The 20,909-nt window shown below is 37.9% G+C and overlaps 1 long non-coding RNA gene across 1 annotated transcript; it reads left to right on the forward strand.

Moving 5' to 3' along the window:
- The first annotated feature begins 4,455 nt into the window (after positions 1 to 4,455).
- Positions 4,456 to 5,129, forward strand: LOC141621728 (uncharacterized). The gene is made up of 3 exons (XR_012532622.1): positions 4,456 to 4,549; positions 4,645 to 4,774; positions 4,882 to 5,129. It is a non-coding gene; the product is annotated as an uncharacterized LOC141621728 (long non-coding RNA).
- The last annotated feature ends 15,780 nt before the right edge of the window (positions 5,130 to 20,909 follow it).

Here is a 20,909-nt window from a genome sequence, read left to right on the forward strand (position 1 = left end):
TGTTTTGTTTTTAATATTATTGAAATTAATGTTCACATTGACTTAGTACCCGTTCAAAAATTACTCATTAGGAGTAATTTTTGAATAGTCCTCGTTTTGGGACTTTCTTTGTACGTTTCAAGTCACTTAGGTAGTAAACATGTATTTGTGATTTGTTAATGAGGAAAGAGCTCGGTGACAATTCCTTTAATGTTCTCTGAATGCATATGTGGAGTAATTATTTATTCTACATTGTGTATTTGGAGAACTAAGGGTTGTGCCGAATTTTTTCCTCATTAATAAATCACAAGTGTGTGTTTGCTAGTGACTTGAAACGTACATTGATGGGTTTAAGTTGGAGTGATAAGGACCCAATTCAAAAAAAAAAAAGACTACTTGTTGACAATAGTTATTTGTTGGTGATAATGTTTATTGAGTATTATTTTTGGTTGTTATTGTGTTTTTATGACATATATACAAACAAATTGAATTGTAGATATATATAAACATGAAAAGATTAGAATGGCAATGGATGTATGAAAGATTAGACGAAAAAAAGAAACCGAAGCGTGAATTTGCAAAGGGGGTGAAAGAGTTTATTAACTTCATGGAACAAAGTAGTATGTATAATAATTTTGGTGAAATAAGATGTCCGTGTAAGAAATGCAATAACAAAGCTTTTAAAGGGAAAAAAGTAGTTGAAGATCATCTTTGGTCGAATGGTTTTGCCGATAATTACTATGTATGGACGTATCACGGTGAGGAAATGCCTACAGAAGGAAGTTCAAGTAGTATCGTAGTTAGTGAAAATCCTTACCGTGAGCTCGTGGAAAATGCATTACGTGATAATGTTGAACAAATATTGGAGGAGCAACTGAATCCCGACGACCTTAGCGATGAAGAAGTGCGTTATGAAACCCCAAACCCCCAAGTTTCTTCCTTCTATAAAATGCTAGAAAAAGCCGAACAACCAGTGTATGAGGGAAGTAATATGAGTTTGTTGCAAGCGGCAGCTAGGTTGGTAACACTCAAATGTGAGAATAACATATCTCTTAGATGCGCGAATGGGTTTGTGTCGTTCGTAGGTGACATTATTCCAAAGAATAATGACATGGCGCGCAATTTTAATGAGATTAAGAATGTGCTTAAGGGACTCCAACTACCCCACCAGAAGATTGATGCATGTCCTACTAGATGCATGCTTTTCTGGGAGGAAAATGCTAATATTGAGGAATGTACAAAGTGTCTTGCATCTCGGTATAAAAGTACAAAAAATTCAAGTGGGAGGCGAATTCCTTGTACACCGTTAACTTATTTCCCGATTGCGCCAAGGTTATAACGATTATATGCAACCAAGCAGATAGCAAGTGAGATGAGTTGGCATCATAGAAACTCTCGATTAAGAGAAAAGGGGACAATGGCACACCCAAGTGATGGAGAAGCGTGGAAACATTTTGATAGAGAGCATCCAGAATTTGCAAGTGAGCCTTGTAATGTTCGGCTTGGTTTGTGTACAGATGGATTTAATCCTTATGGGCAATTTGGGAGGAATTACTCATGTTGGTCTGTGATTGTCACTCCATACAACTTACCTCCTTGGTTATGTATGAAGCGACAATTTATGTTCTTATCTCTGCTCGTTCCAGGTCCTAAGAACCCTAAGACAAATTTGGATGTGTACCTGCAACCGTTGATTAAAGAGTTGAAAGAACTTTGGGAAACCGGCGTGTATACTTACGATGTTTCTAAGAAATAAAATTTCCAATTAAAGGCTGCATTAATGTGGACGATCAATGATTTCCCGGCATATGGCATGCTTTCCGGTTGGTCCACAAGTGGGTACCATGCTTGTCCTTATTGTCAAGAAAAAGAACATAGATCTTTTTGGCTTAAAAATAGGAAAAAGGTTTGTTGGTTCGATTGTCACCGTGAGTTCTTAAGACCTTATCATCCTTTCCGCAACAATTGTAAGGATTTTCTAAAGAACAAAAAAACTGAGAATCGCATAGCCGCGTCGAAATTAACAGGTGATGAAGTGTGGGATTCCGTTAAGGATTTGCCAAAAATAGTTGATGCTTCTGATCAAGAATTGAAAAGATTGAAAGACAAGAATGAAGGTTGGTGGAAACAAAGCATACTTTGGGAACTTCCTTACTAGAAAACGTTGTTAATTCGACACAATCTAGACGTTATGCACATTGAGAAAAACTTTTTCGAACAACTTATCAACACGATGATGGATGTACCAGGTAAAACTAAATTTAGCCCTAAGGAAAAACTAGACTTTAATGAACTTTGTTATAAACGGCAAATATCATCTAGGTTTGTTTTAGAAACTGCGGAGAAAAAGGCTCTATGTGAATGGGTTGCTAAATTGAAATTCCCTGATGGTTATGCTTCAAATTTGAGTCGGTGTGTTGACCATAAAAATAAGGTGTTGCATTCCATGAAAAGTCATGACTGTCATGTCTTTATGGAACGGCTACTCCCTGTTGCTTTGAGAGAGTTGCTCCCAACTAATTCTTAGAATGCAATAACTGAGATCAGCCAATTTTTTAGAGACCTGTGTACTTCTACGATTAGAGTTGATTCTATGGAACGTCTAGAGAATAACATTGCGGAGATATGCAAGTTAGAGAAGATATTTCCCCCATCTTTCTTCAATTCCATGGAGCATTTGCCAATTCACTTACCTTATGAAGCGAAGGTTGGAGGACCTGTTCAATATCGATGGATGTATCCATTTGAGAGATTTCTTAATCATATAAAAAGAAAGATTGGTAACAAAGCTCGGGTGGAGGGTTCCATATGCAATTCTTTTTTGTTAGAGAAAATTGCAAATTTATGTTCCCTATATTTTGAAAGTCACATTGACACAAAAGCGAAAGATTTAGATGTTGGTGTGAATTCCGATGACGACATAGATTCAATGAAATTACCCGAGTTATTCAATGCTGATATGGAAACTACAACTGGGAAATGTATTCAGAGGCACTTGAGTCAGAAAGAGTATGAAGATTCTCATTTTTATGTGCTAAAGAATTGTGGGAAATTGTTAGAGCCTTATGAAAAGTAAGTTATTATTTCGTCATTACTCAATACATTTTTAATTATCAAATAAGATCAAAATTATAGGTAATACATAATTAAAACATTTTATTGCTATATATAGGGAATTTGAGACACATATCAAACTCACATTTCCTGATGTCATGTCCTCTGATGTTTTTGGAGCAAACATGACCAAAGTTATCCGAAATGGTTCCAAAATGAAGTAAGTAATACGTTTGACTCATATTATACCAATCCATTTATTTTGTTTGTCCATATCATTAGTTATGGAGATTATTAATATATATATCAAAATTATAGGTAATACATAATTAACATATTGTTTTATTGATAGTCTTATAGATTAAAGGACCCTTTAATAGTAGCTCTAGCATTAGGTCCTAGTAGCAAGGTGAAGACGTGGAGACGTTATTCTACCAATGGCTATAAATTTCGAGCTTATAAGGAGGGAGTTGATCTTTCGAAAGCTACCTCAAGTAATTGGGTTTGTGTGAATCTACAGAAGGTTTGGACTACTATGGAACCCTAAATGAAGTAATTGAGCTTGATTATTATACCGAGAAAAGGGTTTATAGGGTGATATTGTTTAAATGTGATTGGTTTGATAATTCTCAACTAGGACTTAATATCCATAAGACATACGGACTTGTAGATGTAAATGAGAAAAAGAAGTTTCGTGGACATAACCCATTCGTGGCAGCTTTTCAAGTCGATCAAGTTTGTTATGATCCTTATCCAACCACTAAGAAAGGTAATCAGCAATGGTCCGCGGTTTTTAAAATCAAGGCAAGATCACATGTTGATGCTCTTGTTGACGAAATTGTCTTTCAAGAGGATGTGGTTGTCAATGATCACGCATCTTCACCAATTTTGGTGGAAGAGTCAGAAACTGAAGATGAATATGAAGTGGTTGTGGAAATGGGTGAAAGGGAATATGACGGGGATGTCGGAGAAGAAGAGGATAATGAAGTTGAAGTTGAAGAAAATAGAATAGACGAAAATGGGGAAGAAGATGAAGAAGTTGGAATGCTTTTTTCAGATGATGATGAACCTCTTTAGATTCATAGTGATAGTGATAGTGATGAGTGATGGGAGTTGTTGTAATTCTACTATATTAATGTATGAATTTTAATGAAATCATTTTTATGTATGAATTTTAATCATTGAATCAAATTGAAGCATTTTAATCATGACACTTCATTTTTGTTTTCATTTTTGTTGGACTATCAATTTGCGGTGTTAATTATTTATTTATTATATTGTTCATGACACTCCAATTTGTACTAACGATTTTTATTCAACTGACAATTTCTGTTGTTTATGATTAGTATATGGCAAGTTTCATTCGAAAGTTGATAGGGAGCAGTAGTGGGGGAAGTCGCCGTAACGATGAGAACGATGAGATTGATAATGATGATGACGAGGGTGTTCAGACATTTAATCCGGAAACGGATAATATGCAGATAATTCTATCACAAAACAAACCAGATGGTAAATGGTAAGTGTTCTAAAATTTATTTTTAGCTTTATGAAATATATATCATTCAAATCATTTTATTTAAATTTTCAATATATGTTTGTTTTAATTTTCAGGTGGAGTGACAAGTGCATAAAAAAATATGTCAGTTGGTCGTTCACAAATAACATTTCAGATGACGAGTACTTCACCAAATGGAGTGAGGCGAGCCAAGCGCAGCGTTTGAAGATGTGGAATTGGTTTAGGGTAATTTAAATGTTACCTATTATTTACTTTACGTTAATAAGTTTTATTTTATTTTTATTAAATAAAATCATCTTCTATTACTAATTAAATACTTGTTTTTGAAATAGAAACATGTGAAGTCCGTCGATAAAGAGTATAACCCTAAGCCCGATTGGCAAAGGGAGGTCACGAGGCGGATTACCAAGCTTATTAATGGACTCAAGTATCTAAAGAACAAACCCGATTGGGTACCGCTCTCTTGGTGGGTGAATCTGAAGGAAAGAGAAGAAAAAGACCCTGAATTTGCCAAAAGTTCTAAGACAAATAAGGCAAATAGAATGTCGGGTGCTAAGGACGGGAAAGCACTAGGCACTCAAACTCTAGGCCGTAAGAGTTGCTCCGATGCTTTCAAGGAATTGGTAAGTATTATACTCCCTCCAAATTTATTATTTTTCACAAATTGGTTACAAGTATTGATTGCCGAATATAATCAATTTACGTTTTTATGCTACTTTCAGGGTGAGTCGGCCACACCATACAAGTTGTTTACAAAGACCAAGAAAAACAAGAAGGGGGAGTGGGTTAAACCTCAAGCCGCTAAGACCGACGTAAGTTAATATTTATTGTATTTCTATAATTCATAATGTTAATATTTATTATATTTTCCTCATTTTTAAATATAACATCATTTTTTCCTTATTTGTTCTTCTTTTAGGCCATTTATCAAGAAGAGATGAGTCGACCAACGCCCCCCGGAGAGGCTCCAGACGAGTACCGTTCGTTCTACAAAGCGGTCGATGGTTTTGACAATCGTGGAAGATTTTTCGGGCACGGTGATGTAGCGGCCGAACAATGGTATGAACGTCCGTGTAACAAAGGTACTCGTCGATCATTCTCTTACACTCCTACCCAGTATACTCAATTTGCCACCCAAATAAACAATGAGCGAGCCGCACGACAAAGTCTTGAGGAAGAAATGCGCGCCACTCAAGAAACAGTCCGTCTCCAAGCTCAGCAAATGGCAGAAATGAAACAAGCAATGGCTGAGATACGCGCATCTCAACCCCCTCCCTCGTGCTTCGGTTTTGCCCGCCCTTTCCGTAGAGAAGACAATGAGGATGGCGGGCATGGCTTTGGTAGTGACTTTATTGAGCCTCTAGGTAATTATTAGTACCATCGTCTATGTTCTTATGTTGGTAGTTTAGTTAAGGCTACCTTAGGACACTTATGATTATGGATTTTATTAGTTTAGTTGGTATGTAAAAGACCTTATTTTATGAGACATGTAAAAATTTGACCTTTAGCTTTTATGTAATAACTTCGGTCTTCCAATCGTGTTTGGTTTTCTTTCGATGCTTTCGTTGTCTACTCTTGATTCCTGCTCATGCGGTCGACATGATAATGGATTCCCGCTTGGCGGTCGACATGATAATGGATTCCCGCTTGGCGGTCGACGGTTGTATTTGGTTTTTGCAAGTTTGGTGCGTAAAAAAAAATGCAAAATCCGCAGTGTGGCTGGGCAGCAAGCGGCTGTTTTTAGCTACTGCCCAGATATATCCTGACGGAAAAACCGTCAGAAGTGGCCAATCCTGACGGAATTTCCGTCACATAAGTCAACAATTTGTTGACTTATGTGACGGAAAAACCGTCAGGATAGGACCAATACTGACGGAATTTCCGTCACGTAAGTCAACAATTTGTTGACTTATTTGACGGATATTCCGTCAGGATTGGCCACTTCTGACGGTTTTTCCGTCAGATAAGTCAACAAATTGTTGACTTGCTACATCACCCCTAAATGTTCTGTGTTGACGGAATAACCGTCAGGAGTGTCATCTGTGACGGAAATGCCGTCAGAATTTTGTTTTCTGTGACCATTTATAGTGACGCTTAAATTCTGACGGAAAAACCGTCAGAAATGGCTATTCCTGACGGAAAACAGGCCATAGTGACGGTTTTTTTCCGTCAGCTTTCCGCGTTTATTTTGTAGTGAATAAAGAAATTAAGTGCGAAATATAAACTAACACGTGAGATTTGGTGACGCGGAAAACCCAATGTGGGAACAACCGCGGGAGGGATGATAGCCTTCCAAATATTGCACTATACTTTAATAGGAGGATGATTACAATAGTAACGTAGTGCTAATCTTGCTGGCATGAGGTATCAGGCCTGCAAGATCTTGGGCGGATGTATATATGAGTATGAGAATATGCTGAGGTCTTGACGTCAATGTGTGAATATGTGGATGTGTTGAATGTCTTTCTTGATTTGCTTCCTTGGTTATTTATAGGGTGAGAACCCTAGATATGTCCTACCTTGATTATGGAAAAGGGAATATAATTTCCATAAGAACTCTTTCCATATTTGGCCGTCATCTCCAATTCTGCCCGATCTTCCTGACTTCTCCCTAACTTCTCCCTGACTCTTCTTTCCTTGATCTGGACGTCTCCTCTAATGGGCCCCTGGTCTTCTTTCCGCATACGCCAGCCCGTTCCCCCCTTCTCTAATTACGGGCTTCCTTCCTCCTTATCACTCCTCCCATAGTCTTTCATTTTATCAAGTGGGCCTTCCCTTTATTGCGCTATTTTTAGCCCAAACAGCTAAGTGTTGGAGGATTGAAATTGTATTATTGTTAGTGTTTGAATAATAATAAAGGTTGGGTTGTGGTTAAGTCCATAACAAAATATTGTGTGTCTTTGCACTTTTATATTATTTGTACCAAAAACCCTAACAAGTGGTATCGGAGCTACGGCTCGATGGAGAAAAGTTTGCTACAAAGTTTGAGATGGAGTTGTTCAATGGCAAGAACGTATAATTTCTCGTTATGGCAAAGCATGGAAGGATGTTCTCATACAACAGGGATTGTATGTGACTGATAAGACGGATTTAATACGGTATATGAGTGTCGATTTGGGTGAGTATTACTGAAATAAGTGGAGATTTAGAGGCGTAATCTTTTAAATGCTCATTTTATAATATTAATTATATTATGGGATATTTAGTCGAGAATATAGATAAATGAGTTGTGGAAGTGTCTTGGGTTAATTTACATGATCATAGATTTCTAATGCTTTGGGCTCAAGTATCAAATATTGAAATGAAATTGCAAGTGGGCTAAGCAAAATGAAGACGAGGAAACAAAGAGCCAACAACTTGAAGCATGTCACATGGGTTGGTCTTCTAGTTCGCTACAATTATTAAGATCCAGGAAAAGAAGTATGGAGAAAGAACACGGGACAGCAGAAGTGACCAGATCCACGTGCGACTCGCACGTCAGCACGGGCGTGTCACGGGCGTATCGGAGAAGTTGAGCAGGCTTTTGTCTTCCGACTTGCTTATTTCCTATTCTCAGCTACTCCTATAATTATAATTATATTATTTTTATTATCAGTATTATTAATTAGGTTAATTACATTGCTCTATTCTATTATTCATTCAACTAGTAATTAGGGAAGGACTATCAAGAACCCTAATCTTTTGCTTAGAAAATTATGAGGAACTAATCCTCCCTTTCTTGGATCTACACTTGAAGCTATCAATTAATTAAATTGTGAGATTGTTCTTTCTTTCTTTCTTTCTTTCTCAAGTATTGTTTATGTCTCTTACTCATATCTTATGATTATTGTTTCTTTTTGCTAATCTGATCAATTAGTAATTGTTTACTTTAATCTATTGCATGTTTAGAAATTGAATCCGTAATTGTTCAATTAATCTAGACTAAAGTAGCAAACTTTACCCTAATAATTTGTATGTGTTTCATCGTTATTAGGACGAAGTAGAGTCTAAGCATATAATTCGAATCATTAACCGCGTGTGTTAAAGATCATTATCTTTATTGCTTCTTTGAATTGTTAATGCTGTTGTTGGATTAAATCTAGATGCTTGGCTTAGATTATTCAATAATTAGGGTCTTCTAATATCACGTTTCGAGTTAGTTGACTAAATTTAAGAGGAAGAAGGAAACTTATATTTCCACAATAAAGTACTTGAGAGTAATTGAATTAAAGACAATCGAAGACCAATTGGTTTGTTGATAGTGGATGTTTGTTGACCCAAGACCTTTTAATTATCTGAATTCACCCATCTTTATTATTTGTTTAGTAGATTATAGTTTATTCAATCAACAAAACCCCCCTATTATTGTTACTTGTACTCTTTACTTTTTACACATTAATTACACCGCCTTCCCTGCGGATTCGACACCCAACTTACCTCTACTATATAGTTTAAGGTAATAGGACTTATTATTTATCTTTGGGAGCATATTACTTCGGCTCACCAGTGACTTTTGAAGACAAAAGGCCCGATGATGTTCATGTTCTCAAATGGAAGGACATGAAGTTGCGCGCGGTTAGTACAATCCGTTTAGCCCTTGCACCAGAAATCAAGTGTAGTGTGTTAGAGGAGACAAATTCTAAGGAGTTGTGGACCAAGTTATGTAGCATTTATAATGCAAAGTTCTTGGCTAACAAACTATTCTTGAAGAAAGATATTTTCGAGCTAGAGATGGTAGATGACGGCGATTTGAGGGACCATCTAAACAACTTTAATGGCTTGATCACCCAATTGGCGAGATTGGATGAGACATTCAAAGAAGAAGACAAGGCAATAATGTTGTTGGCTTCTCTTCCCAAAAAGTATCACACAGTTATTACTAGTTTACTTGTGGGGAAGACAACACTGGCCTTAGATGAGACCGTTGTAGTTTTACTAGAGTCCGAGAATTTGATGACGTAAGAAGGTGGTGGCTCTTCAAGTGAGGGAGGAGCTTTTATTGGTAAATATCGTGGCAGGAAGAAGGGTTGTTGGAAAAAACACAATCCTAATATTAAGTGCTTCTACTGCGATGAGTTAGGCCATATAGAAACTGTATGTCCTAAGGCAAAAGAAGATTTGAAAGAGTTGAAAAAGACTCATGCAAGTGGGGTTGCAGCTTTGGCAGAAGTTGATGATGGTGTGCTCTTAATGGTTCATGGTGAAAAGGAACCTAGTGAGAGCTGGGTGTTTGATTCGGAAACTTCTTATCACATATGTGGATGAAGAGAGTGGTTCTCTTCTTATGAAGAATGTGAAGGAAAAATGGTTAGTTTGCCAAATGGTGAAAAGGCAAAGATTGAAGGGATTGGAGAAATTAAGGTACCACTTAACGTTAGTCAAGTTAGAAGGTTTGATGATGTTAGATACATACCAAACATTAGTAGTAATTTAATCTCATTAGGTAGATTAGATTCTAAGGGTTGTACCATTCATGTTAAGAATGTTGTTTTGGAGGTCACTAAAAAAGGTAAGGTGATTCTCAAGGGTAGAAAAAGTAAAACTAACTTATTCACATTTGATGGAAGATGTGGTGAAGATGAGTTAGTTCAAGAAGAGGTACTCTCAAGTGAAGGGATGTGCTTCCAAGTGAAGGATAGGGTCGCTGTGCCTGATGATTGACAAGCTCAAAGTAATGTTGGGCTTAAGGGGTGGTTTGTTGGGAAGTAACCCCAACAATATTGATGTGTTAATAATATTAGAGTATTTATGTCAAAGTTATGTTATATGTCTAATATTTATGTAATAGTTAAATGTTAGATGTTATAAGTGTAAATATTAGGAGTTAGTTTTGAAGGTTGTAATGGCTCTGTATGTTACTAGATGAGTTAGGACTTATGACCTATATATAAAGGTCATTAGTCATTGTTGGAAAATAAGAGAGTGTGCTTAATATCCCGAGTTAAGCATAGTTGGAAATCTTAGCTAGTAGCTAAGTGTTGGAGGATTGAAATTGCATTATTGTTAGTGTGAATAATAATACAAGGTTGGGTTGTGGTTAAATCCATAGCAAAATATTGTGTCTTTGCACTTTTATATTATTTGTACCAAAAACTCCAACAAATAGGAATAGGAAAAAAATTCATATCCTTTAATGCTCATATAGAACTTTTAAGTGATAAAGTATTTGGTGAACTTTTACATTTGGTTTGTATCTTGTTTGAATTTGTTTCCAGTTGGTTTGAATTTGTTTATTGTAATGTATTATTTTAATATAGTGTACATAAATTTATATTGGATTATTTCATAAGAATAATCTATCCTATTGTTGTCCATCTTAAATTAATTCATCCTTTATATTAACTCACAATAATACTATCACACGACTTTTCTAGCTTGCACTTAGCCACTTAAGTGACTTCTGGTTCCTCTTATTTTAACCTCATATTTTGCCTTTCTTCTTTTTATTCATTTCATCTTCTTCTTTTTCTTTATTATTCTGCCTTTCTTCTTCTTATTCCCCCATTACCGTCTTTCTTCTTCTTCCTTCAACAAGAAGCACTCCATTACCACCTTTTTTATTCTTCCTTCACTCGACGTTATATTCTTCAAATGTTTACTACTACTACTACGACCACCACCACTTCCTACACCTTCCCTCACTTTTTCCTCCTTTAAACCAGATTCTTTTTTCGAATCAGAGTAATCCCTGGCATCTCTTGTAATATGCTTGCTAGATTTGTGCCTCCAACTCCTTGACATTATTCTTAATCAATTCAATCACCAATTCAAGAGCACCTTAAATCACTAATGAAGTAAAAACCTTAACTTTTATCTAATTTCAGTTCTAAGTTTTTTTAAGACCATAAAATGCACAACTATTCTTCAACAGCAAGATTTACTTGATAAAACTTTCAAATATGGTTTTAGTTCAAGACAAACGGAATCCCAACTTCAAATCGGAAGAACCCTAATTACTGAAAATCCTAAATTTTCTGGATTGTTAATTGGAACAATTTTCTAATACCATAAACTGCATCACCAACCTTCCCAACAAGCATCTTCTTGACCGAGGGTTCGTAGAGAGAGTTCTTGGAGACGGTTGTGTCCAAACTTCAGATCTAGTTTCAACCACATCGCCGCCATTGGAAGTGGACATAATCTCGCCATTAGAGAGAGGATGAATGGCGACAGGGAAGTGAGACAGAGAAGAAGTGAGAGAGAGTGAAAAAATAAAATGGCCTTCAATTAGAAGAAGGGTTTACCTGTTTAACAGGTAGTCCTTTGCCTAAGTGCATAGTGCCATAGTGGGAAGGTCGTGTGATAGTTAGTATTATTGTGAGTTAATATGAAGGTGTAACAACAAATTTTGTATTGCGATAACTGAAATACAAAACAAGGAAACAAGTAAATTTTATTAATAAATATCAAAAGTACGTGTACAATCTCTAATATATCCTCTCATTCTAATGTGCCGTAAGGGGTTCGTGTACGGGGTACACGTAAGGTAGACAACTTTAGTTACTCTACGAGCCATGTTAATGTGATTTCTTGAGAGGGTCGCGATGACTTGAATCTCTCTTGAAGGTTTGAATTTGTGATTGAATCTTCAACGCAGGTGGCACGATTTGATGTGCTTGTTGACTGCTTGCAAGGATTTTGATAGAAATGATTTGTAGGAATTTGTACCTTGTTCTTTCTAGTTTCTTTGCAATTATGAATTTTTAACCCTTCAAATGAATGAGAAGAGCTCTATTTATAGTGTTTTAATTCTCTTTGTTGGGCTTTGGTGGTCACATGCCCATTTGTGGGTTTATTAGTGAACTCGGCCCAAGTTTGCTTTTTTCTGAGTTTAATGATCCGAATAGCTCCTCCTGTAATCCGAATCGACCCATATTTCATTTAATCGGGACAAAATAAGTAAATTAAGTTAAAATTTGGAATTAACTCAAAATAATTAATTTATTTTATTTATTGGGCGCATTAATAAATTTTCCGTGCCTACAAATTGTATAATATCAAGGTTTTCTGAGTCCTGTTACTCGGCCGAATAGGGCTAACTCAGCCGAGTAATGTGTCGTGGGTTTTCTAGTCAGGATATTGTCCAGGAACACTCGGCCGAGTATGGTAATACTCGGCCGAGTAAGGGGTACTCGGCCGAGTACTCTTGGTACTCGACCGAGTATCCGGTCTGACGGGAATTATTTCCGCGATTTGGATAAGGATGAATAAAGTTATAAATCGTGTTTAACGGTTTTACTTTTCACTTTTACCAAAACCTAAATCACTTCTACGTTCTCTAATTATCCCTAATCACTCCCAAGACCTTTGATCATTCGTGAGTCTTTGATCATCTCTCTCTCTCTCTCTCACGTCAGTTGCGTCGGTAAGTCACTAGTCTTATATCTTTTATTAGATTTGTCTTTTAGGGTTTTACCCTAGTATTGGAATTGGGGGAAGAAGGGGTGATTACATGTTGTGATTAGATTTTTGTGATTGTTATTAGGTGAAGAATTCATAGAAGAGCGTTTCTAGCTTCCGCTAAAGACTCGTATTCGGATCAGTGCTAAGGTAGGTTTTCCCTACTCAGTTGTCTGTGTAATATATTTAAGATGATTATAATTGTAATGGCATGAATAGTATCATTGTTGGCTTATCTTTCTTGATTGATTGTTGGAATTGTGGTGAATTGGCTATATTGGTGAGGTGCATCCTCGGCTGAGTGGAGTCACTTGCGGGAGTGGCTTCACGCCCTTGATTAGCCCCTTGTGGTTCCCGTCATAAGGGGTATGTGCACATTAATGGACATAGGCTGTTGCTCGTTGCAATGAGCGGGGCTTAGGTGGGCAAGGCTGCGGTCCCCCACTGGCGGTGTGGATTATCTGTCGCGGCAGGTAATCTGGCAGGACTACACACTTGAAATTGTAGTCAGATGTGAGAGATGATTAGCATTAGAGAATGGTTATATAGTTGTCGTTGTGGTTGTTTCTTGTATATTGCTTATCTTGATTATGTAGTGAACTGACCCCGTTGTTGTTTTGTAAAACTGTGGTGATCCATTCGGGGATGGTGAGCAGATTATGACAGGTGATGGTTGTCTTTAGCTGCGGGGACGAGGATGGGATGCCATCACTTCGAGTCTAGCTTCCGCTGTTACGAGTTTATATGTTTTGGATTTCTTTGTATTGAGATTTTACACACTTTCGTTTTGGTATTCTTTGAGATGATGTATTCGCTAAATGTTACTTCCTCCCATCCAAACCAAAAGTAACACTTGCTTTTTGTCACTAATCATGTTCGTAAGGAATCTTTGATATTATTGTTAATCTATAAGACAAAATATAGTCATGTGAGATCTTGTTTGATTTATCGTCATGAATGCTACAACAATATCAAATTTTTATAATTGTTAATAACGTGTAACTAAAGATATTCACGTTGCAAAACGTGTCTCGACAAGTGTGATAAAGCAAGTGTTACCTTTGGTTTGGATGGGAGGGAGTATACTTTAATAAATGTTTCTGAATGGTTACTTTTGATATACTAACCTCGGGCAACCAAGATTGTATCAGCTTCTCATGCTAGGGTGGTCCTTGGTAAGGCACCTTGGTATGTGGGGGTGTTACAAAGTGGTATCAGAGCGACGATTTTGAAACCTAAAACCAATGAACCAAATGAACATAGGGAGTCTAATTAAAATGAACCCGGGTAGGAGTTGTTTGGAGCTACCGCAGAGGCTTGGGAGATGTCCCGAAATCGCATTTAGGCCCTTACAACTTAAAGCCGATCAACATGGGGGTGTCTTGGGAATCATTGTGTGTTGGAGTAATGTTTGTTGTATTTATACATATGTTCTTGTGAAGTTGTTGGATAAAATATGAAAGTGATTTTGTATCTTGATCATGGTAGTACTTGAGCATGATATATGTGTTATTACTTGGCTTTTGAAGGGTAGTAACATGTTTGGGTATAGTATATGCATGTTTAATTATGTTTTCCGTAGTAGTTGGCTCGATTTTGGCATGATTCGGCCGAGCTGGGCGGGTACTCGACCGAGTAGGGGATACTCGGTCGAGTAACCAAGCACTCGACCGAGTGTTTGTTTGTGTGTACTAGGCAGTAGCTATTGGTTTTGATCACTCGGCCGAGTAAGAGGGGTACTCGACCAAGTGAGGCATTCTCGACCGAGTACCATGTGTACTCGACCGAGTATGCTTTATGTGTTTTGGAGGTCAGCTACTGGAGTAGGATACTCAGCCGAGTAGTCTCAGTACTCGACCGAGTATTTCGCAGTACTCGGCCGAGTACTTCTTTGGCGGATGGTTTGTTTATTTTGAGCCGTAGGCTATGTGCTTACGTTTTCTTGGTTATATCAGCTCAAAATGCCGCCAAAGAGGTCAGCTGCATACGTCCAAGCTCATGAGATGACGCTAGATTAGGTTGCCAGAATGATTGAGCAGCAAGATGCGCTCATGGAGGCACTCAAGAACGTGGGTAAGGGAAGTGAGAAGCCTATTGATTCATCTCATCTGAGTACCATCATTTCTCTCTTCCACCCCTCTACTTGTGAGGTCACCAGTAAGCCAAAACTGCTCGATAATTGACACCGTGAAATGGAGAGTTTGCTAGAGGTTGTGAAGTGTCCGGCAGACATGATGGTAGAGCAGGCAGTGTTCTACCTGAGGGATAAGGCTGAAGTATGGTAGCAGAATGTGAGGTAGGATGCTAGGGCACACTACAGAGATCTGGGGCAGGATGTTATTCCTTGGGTAGGCTTCAAGAGTGCTATGAGGGAACACTTTGTGCCGGATCACATCCGTCACAAGCTGAAAGCTAAGTTCGATTCCTTTACCATGGCTGATGATATGACCGTTACGGAGTACTACCACCGGTTTATAGAGTTGTCACGATATGCAGAGGATATGCAGATGGGTCAACGGAGTTTGGCTCTTCACTTTGAAAAGGGTTTGGCACCGAAGATCATGGATAGTTTACCAACTAGGGTACTCATAGATTTGAAAGATGTATATGCACGAGCTGGGCACGCTGAGAGGTTAGTGCACTTAGCCAAAGAGGCTAAGGAAAGGAATGGTGAGAAATGGAAGGCGGAGAGCGAGAGTGGCAACCAGTCGGGCCACAAGAAAGGCAATCACAATCAGGTTAGGACCTTTTCTGGAGGATCTGGTTATGCAGGGGGATCTCGAGCTTGGGGGAGAGAAGGAGGCCGGAGTACTTGTAATACCCCGTATTTTATAATTATATACTTCCTCCTATTCTAAATAACTGTCCCATTTGCCATTTCCGTCTATTCACATAACTGTCCCATTTACCATATTTGGACATGGTTTTTTACTTTCCTAACCTTAGCTCTTTTCTTTATTTACCACCCCAACCACCCATAACCCATCATATTCAATACTTTTCATTATTTAACTCATATATTCTTACCCCTATATAATAATTTTCATTATTTTAACTATATTCCTTAATTTTCGTGCTATTGTCCAAATGGGACACTTATTCGGAATAGGAGGGAATATTTTATATTGTTTCTATGAATTATGTATGAGACAGAATAATAATAAAATAATAATAATAATTATTATTATTATAAGATGGTAATGATAATAATAATAATAATAATAATAATAATAATAATAATAATAATAATAATAATAATAATAATAATAATAATAATAATAATAATAATAAGAAGAAGAAGAAGAAGAAGAAGAAGAAGAAGAAGAAGAAGTTGTAATGATAATAATAATACATAATACGATACGCGTATACGTATACATATATACTCCACCTCACCTTATATACTCCACCCTTATCCACCCATCAATCTTATCCTTTCATAATCTCACAAAATCTACCAAAACATAGAGAGAAAGAGGAGAGAAAAGAAAAATGGAGATTTTGTCCCTCCGCCTCGAGATCGTAAAGTAAAACCGTCTTTAACTTGTTTCTATATTATTTAATTAATACCATTGACCCGCCTCAACCTTGACCCGTCCTAGGACCATCATTGAACACCCCTTTGACCACCGTTGACCACCAATAACGAGTTTGACCGAGTTAGAATAGGTTTATTTGTTGTTGTTGTGCGATCGTCTTAAGACGGATTTTTGACCCACCTTTCTTGGTTGTTTTGGGCTGACCTTGGGTGGGTTGTGTCTTGGGTTGATGGGAGGGTCACGTGGTGGTAGTGGGTGGTGGAATGGGTAGCGTTTTGGGTGTTTAAATTAGGTGTTAAAGAGGGCATATGAGGTTGGTTGAGTGGTTGTTAGTTGTGGTTGTTGTTGTCGTGTATAGGCGGTTGTGGACTCGTGAGGAGGTGTTGATAGGGTGTAGGGCAGGCCGTGACCACCATGGCCAGATGGGAGTGGTGGTGGCTCATGGTGGTGGCGGTTATGGTGGTATTTGGTGGTGTTTTAAGTCGTGTATGTATGTTGTTGTTAGGCTGCTCTTGTCGTTGTTAGGGCTGCTGTTTGGGGGCTCGGTTGGTGGTTGTCGTGGGCGAGTTTGGTGGCTATAGTGAGGGTGGTGCACGGTGGTGATGGGTGGTGGTGTTGGCCGTGGATATGGTGGTTGTAGGGGCTGTTTTGGAGGTCTACATGAGGGCTGTCCAAACACGGTTATACCGTGTTTGTAGGGAGAGTTGTGAGTGTTTGAGTCTAGTTATAGTCGGGATTTGACCCATGTAATTGGCGATTATTTGAGACGGGATTTGAATAGCTTAAGATGGGTTTATATTTAAGTTATTGAATTCATTTTTAATTTAATTAAATTAGTTAATAATTAAATGTATTTAATTATAATATTTAGGTGATAGTTTTTGTGGAAGATTATTATTAGCCGGATTGCTTCTGGAGATTTGCTAAAAGGTAGGTTAATCCTACTCAGTTTTAATATATGTTTGAATGGTCATGTGAGTCGTATTTTAGTGGTCGTTGCATTTGATGTGACTCATATTTGAGCACATTTAGTCCCCGAATTAACCTCGTTCCTATGCTTTATAGCACATAATTGGGTCATTTACTATCTTTAGTTTCCCATTTTGCATATTCTTTAAGGTTTTGTCTCTTTGGTAGGAAAGCAGTGCTAACCTTGCATTTATGAGGTGAAATGGAGCTAAATGGATCGCACCTAATGACCAAGCGTCAAATAGAAGACCAACACTAGAGGCCTAAGTATATAATAAAGTGAAATGGGCAATGATGAAAGGATCCCTGCATCCCCGAAATGATCCTTGCGGATTGTTAAGGAGGACAAGAAGAGAAGCAGTCTGCCCAAGAATCCGAGCGGATCAGGCACGATCCGGTCGTCTCACAACAACAAGATCCGGGCGTCTTGTGCCCAAGACGAGCGGATTGCAGCGCAAGGAGCCGAGCGTCTTCCCCTGGATCCGAGCGGATCCTAAGACAGAAGAGCCCGCGCCACAGCACAAGACGGGCGGATCGTGGCAAGACTAGCTATGGGAATCCGCTCATTTCCTTCGAGAGGAGCATTTCCTCAAATTTTCTTAGGGTCTTTATAGTCATTTAAGCCCTTAGTAATCCTAATCTTTATACCTAATCTTTAGTATAAATACCCCTTTGTACTACCTAGATTAGCATGCTCTCTTAAGGAATCTTAATGCACCCTTAATCATATCATATACTCTCTTAATCTCATCAAATCAGTCTTAATTTAGTTGTAATACAATTTTTCAATATTAAGCAATCTTAATGTTTCCTTAATTTCTTTATTGTTCTTCCTTTATTTTGGGAAATTAGAAGATTATTTGGGTTTATTTGGAGGATTGACAGCCTTCCATCAATCATCAAGTACTTCTATTATTCTTTGCTTTATTATTTGGAATCATCTTCATAGGTATAATTCTTTCTTAACCTTGTTTAATTATTGTTAATCACTTTCATTTATTCATCATGTTTTGCCTTGTTATTATGATTGACAACGTTATTAACATGTTAAACTTGATCATGAGTGAGTAGTTTCCTTAGCTAGGGTTAATGGGGAATTAGGGGAAATAAACATGGGGAATTAGGGGAAATAAACATGGGGAATGATTCCTGCTTAATCTAATATGTTTTCATAATTAAATTGCTTGCTTGTTGTGATTTCAACTTATGCACATGTTATGTTTGATGAAATACGAGCCTATGAATCCTTGCATTTTTTACCCATCACCTAGCTTTTCAATGAGGCGTGTAAGCTTATACACCAACTCGAGCCTCATTAGACCATGCATATAGTTGAATAGGAAGGATTGAGTCGACTTGTAGGTGTTGTACAATATAATCGATTCGGCTCCAGGACCCAAACCTTCTTAGGGATTGTAAGCTTATACACCAACTCGATCCCATCACAACAATAAGTGCTTGCTATATAATTGAGAACATGTTTGTATGATCAACTCCCATGAATCCCCTATGAACCCATGACACCCTAGTATCTTTAATCAATTGTTTACAACCCTCTATTTGCTTTACTTTATTTTTATTCCTCTTGTTGATTAGTTTAGTTTATCTCCTACATCAACCCAAATTGTGACATCCTAAGACACAACCATTTGCAATTGAGAATCCTACATCAATACATGTCCCTTGGGATCCGACCTTTACTTGCCTCTTTGCTAAGAGTAATTTGTGAAGTTACAAATATTGTTTTGGTTGGGGACGGTGTTCAATTGATTTGATTTTCGTTAATTGTTTTTTAGTTGCGTCTTTCTTACCTTGGGGAAGTCAATTTCCTCAAGACTGTTCTAATTGTTTTCAAGTTGTTTGGTATTTTGCATGACTAGGAGATCACAAGGTAATCCATTGCCTATTGATCTTGAAATTGAAAGAACCTTAACCAACAATAGAAGAGTTGCTAGAGGTACTTCGAGAGTTGTAGGTATCAGAGAGATTAAGGACATTCAACCAAATAACATTGAGTTTACCAACCCTTTTGCAAGAGAAGGAGAGGACAACCCAATACAAAACCCACCACAAAATCAACCCACAATGCCTAAATTCTCATCACATTCCGTACCAACCAAGGAGAACCTACCAAATGGTACTCGTACACCACAACATCTAACCGGTAATTTCATTGCCAAATCCGCATTCATACAACTAGTTGAGAGAAGTCAATTTGGAGGGATGCCTAGTGAAGACGCTCTTTCATATATGGAGACTTTTTGTGACTATTGTGATGCAATTTCTCAAACCGGAGTTACTCAATATCAAATCCGATGGGTATTATTTCCTTTTTATTTGATTGGTACCGCAAAGCAATGGTTGAAGAGCCTAGACAAGGCTACCCTTGGTATTGACTCATTGAAGAAGTTGACACTTGTCTTCTACAAGAAATTCTATCCTCCGGAGAAGACTAACATGTTGAGAGCCCAAATCACAGGGTTTAAAGAAAAGGGATGAGGAATCATTGTATGAAGCATGGGAGAGATTTAAGGACACTTGTCGTTCTTGTCCATACCATGGACTTAGCGAGTGGTTCCTTGTGCAACAATTTTGGAATGGTCTATATAAAGACACCGGCAACATTCTCAATATGGGATCCAATGGTATGTTTACCGAAGTTGATGACAATCAACCATGGGCCAAAATTGAAGAGATGGCGGTTCATAATTCACAATATAGTAGGCCTAGAAAGGCCACTAGAGGAGGAAAACATGAGGTAGATTCCATCACACAATTGGGTGCTCAACTAAGTGCTCACATTGATACCATCAATTTGAAGTTTGAGAAGGCCATGCCTAAGCTTGATGAAGCTTCCAAATCACCCAAACAATATGTTAATGCTATGGTGGCATCATCCTCAATTCCAAATGGAGTATGTGAGAGTAGTGGAACTTTGGGACATGACCAAAGTGAATGTAGAGGAACAAGTGAACAAGTGAATGCTTTCCAAGCATACAAGAGTGGCACTCCTTATTCCAACTATTACAATGAGCATACCAAATTCCATCCCAATCTTTCATACAAAAGCAAAAATGTTCAAAACCCTCCACCAACATACACCCCACCTCCATTGAGAAATCAAGCTCAAATACCCATTTATAACCAAAGCCAAGGTTATAAAAATCAACCCTCTTACAATCAATCCAATGACCAAGGCTTTGATGTTCAAAAAGCGGTCCTCCAAATGCAAAAGAACCAACAAGAATTTTTCACCCAAATGCAAAAAGATAGCCAAGCCAATAACATCACCATCAACAACATACTAGCCCACACCAAGATGTTGGAAACCCAAATGTCTCAATTAGCATCTTCTAGATCTCAAAGACAAAAGGGGCAATTACCACCTCAAAGTAATCCCCCAAGATATGAGTAGGTTAGTGTCATCCATTTGAGGAGTGGTACAAGGTATGAAGGGCCGAAGAAGCCAATTG

Source organism: Silene latifolia, chromosome X (assembly GCF_048544455.1).
Source record: "Silene latifolia isolate original U9 population chromosome X, ASM4854445v1, whole genome shotgun sequence".
NCBI lineage: Eukaryota > Viridiplantae > Streptophyta > Magnoliopsida > Caryophyllales > Caryophyllaceae > Silene > Silene latifolia.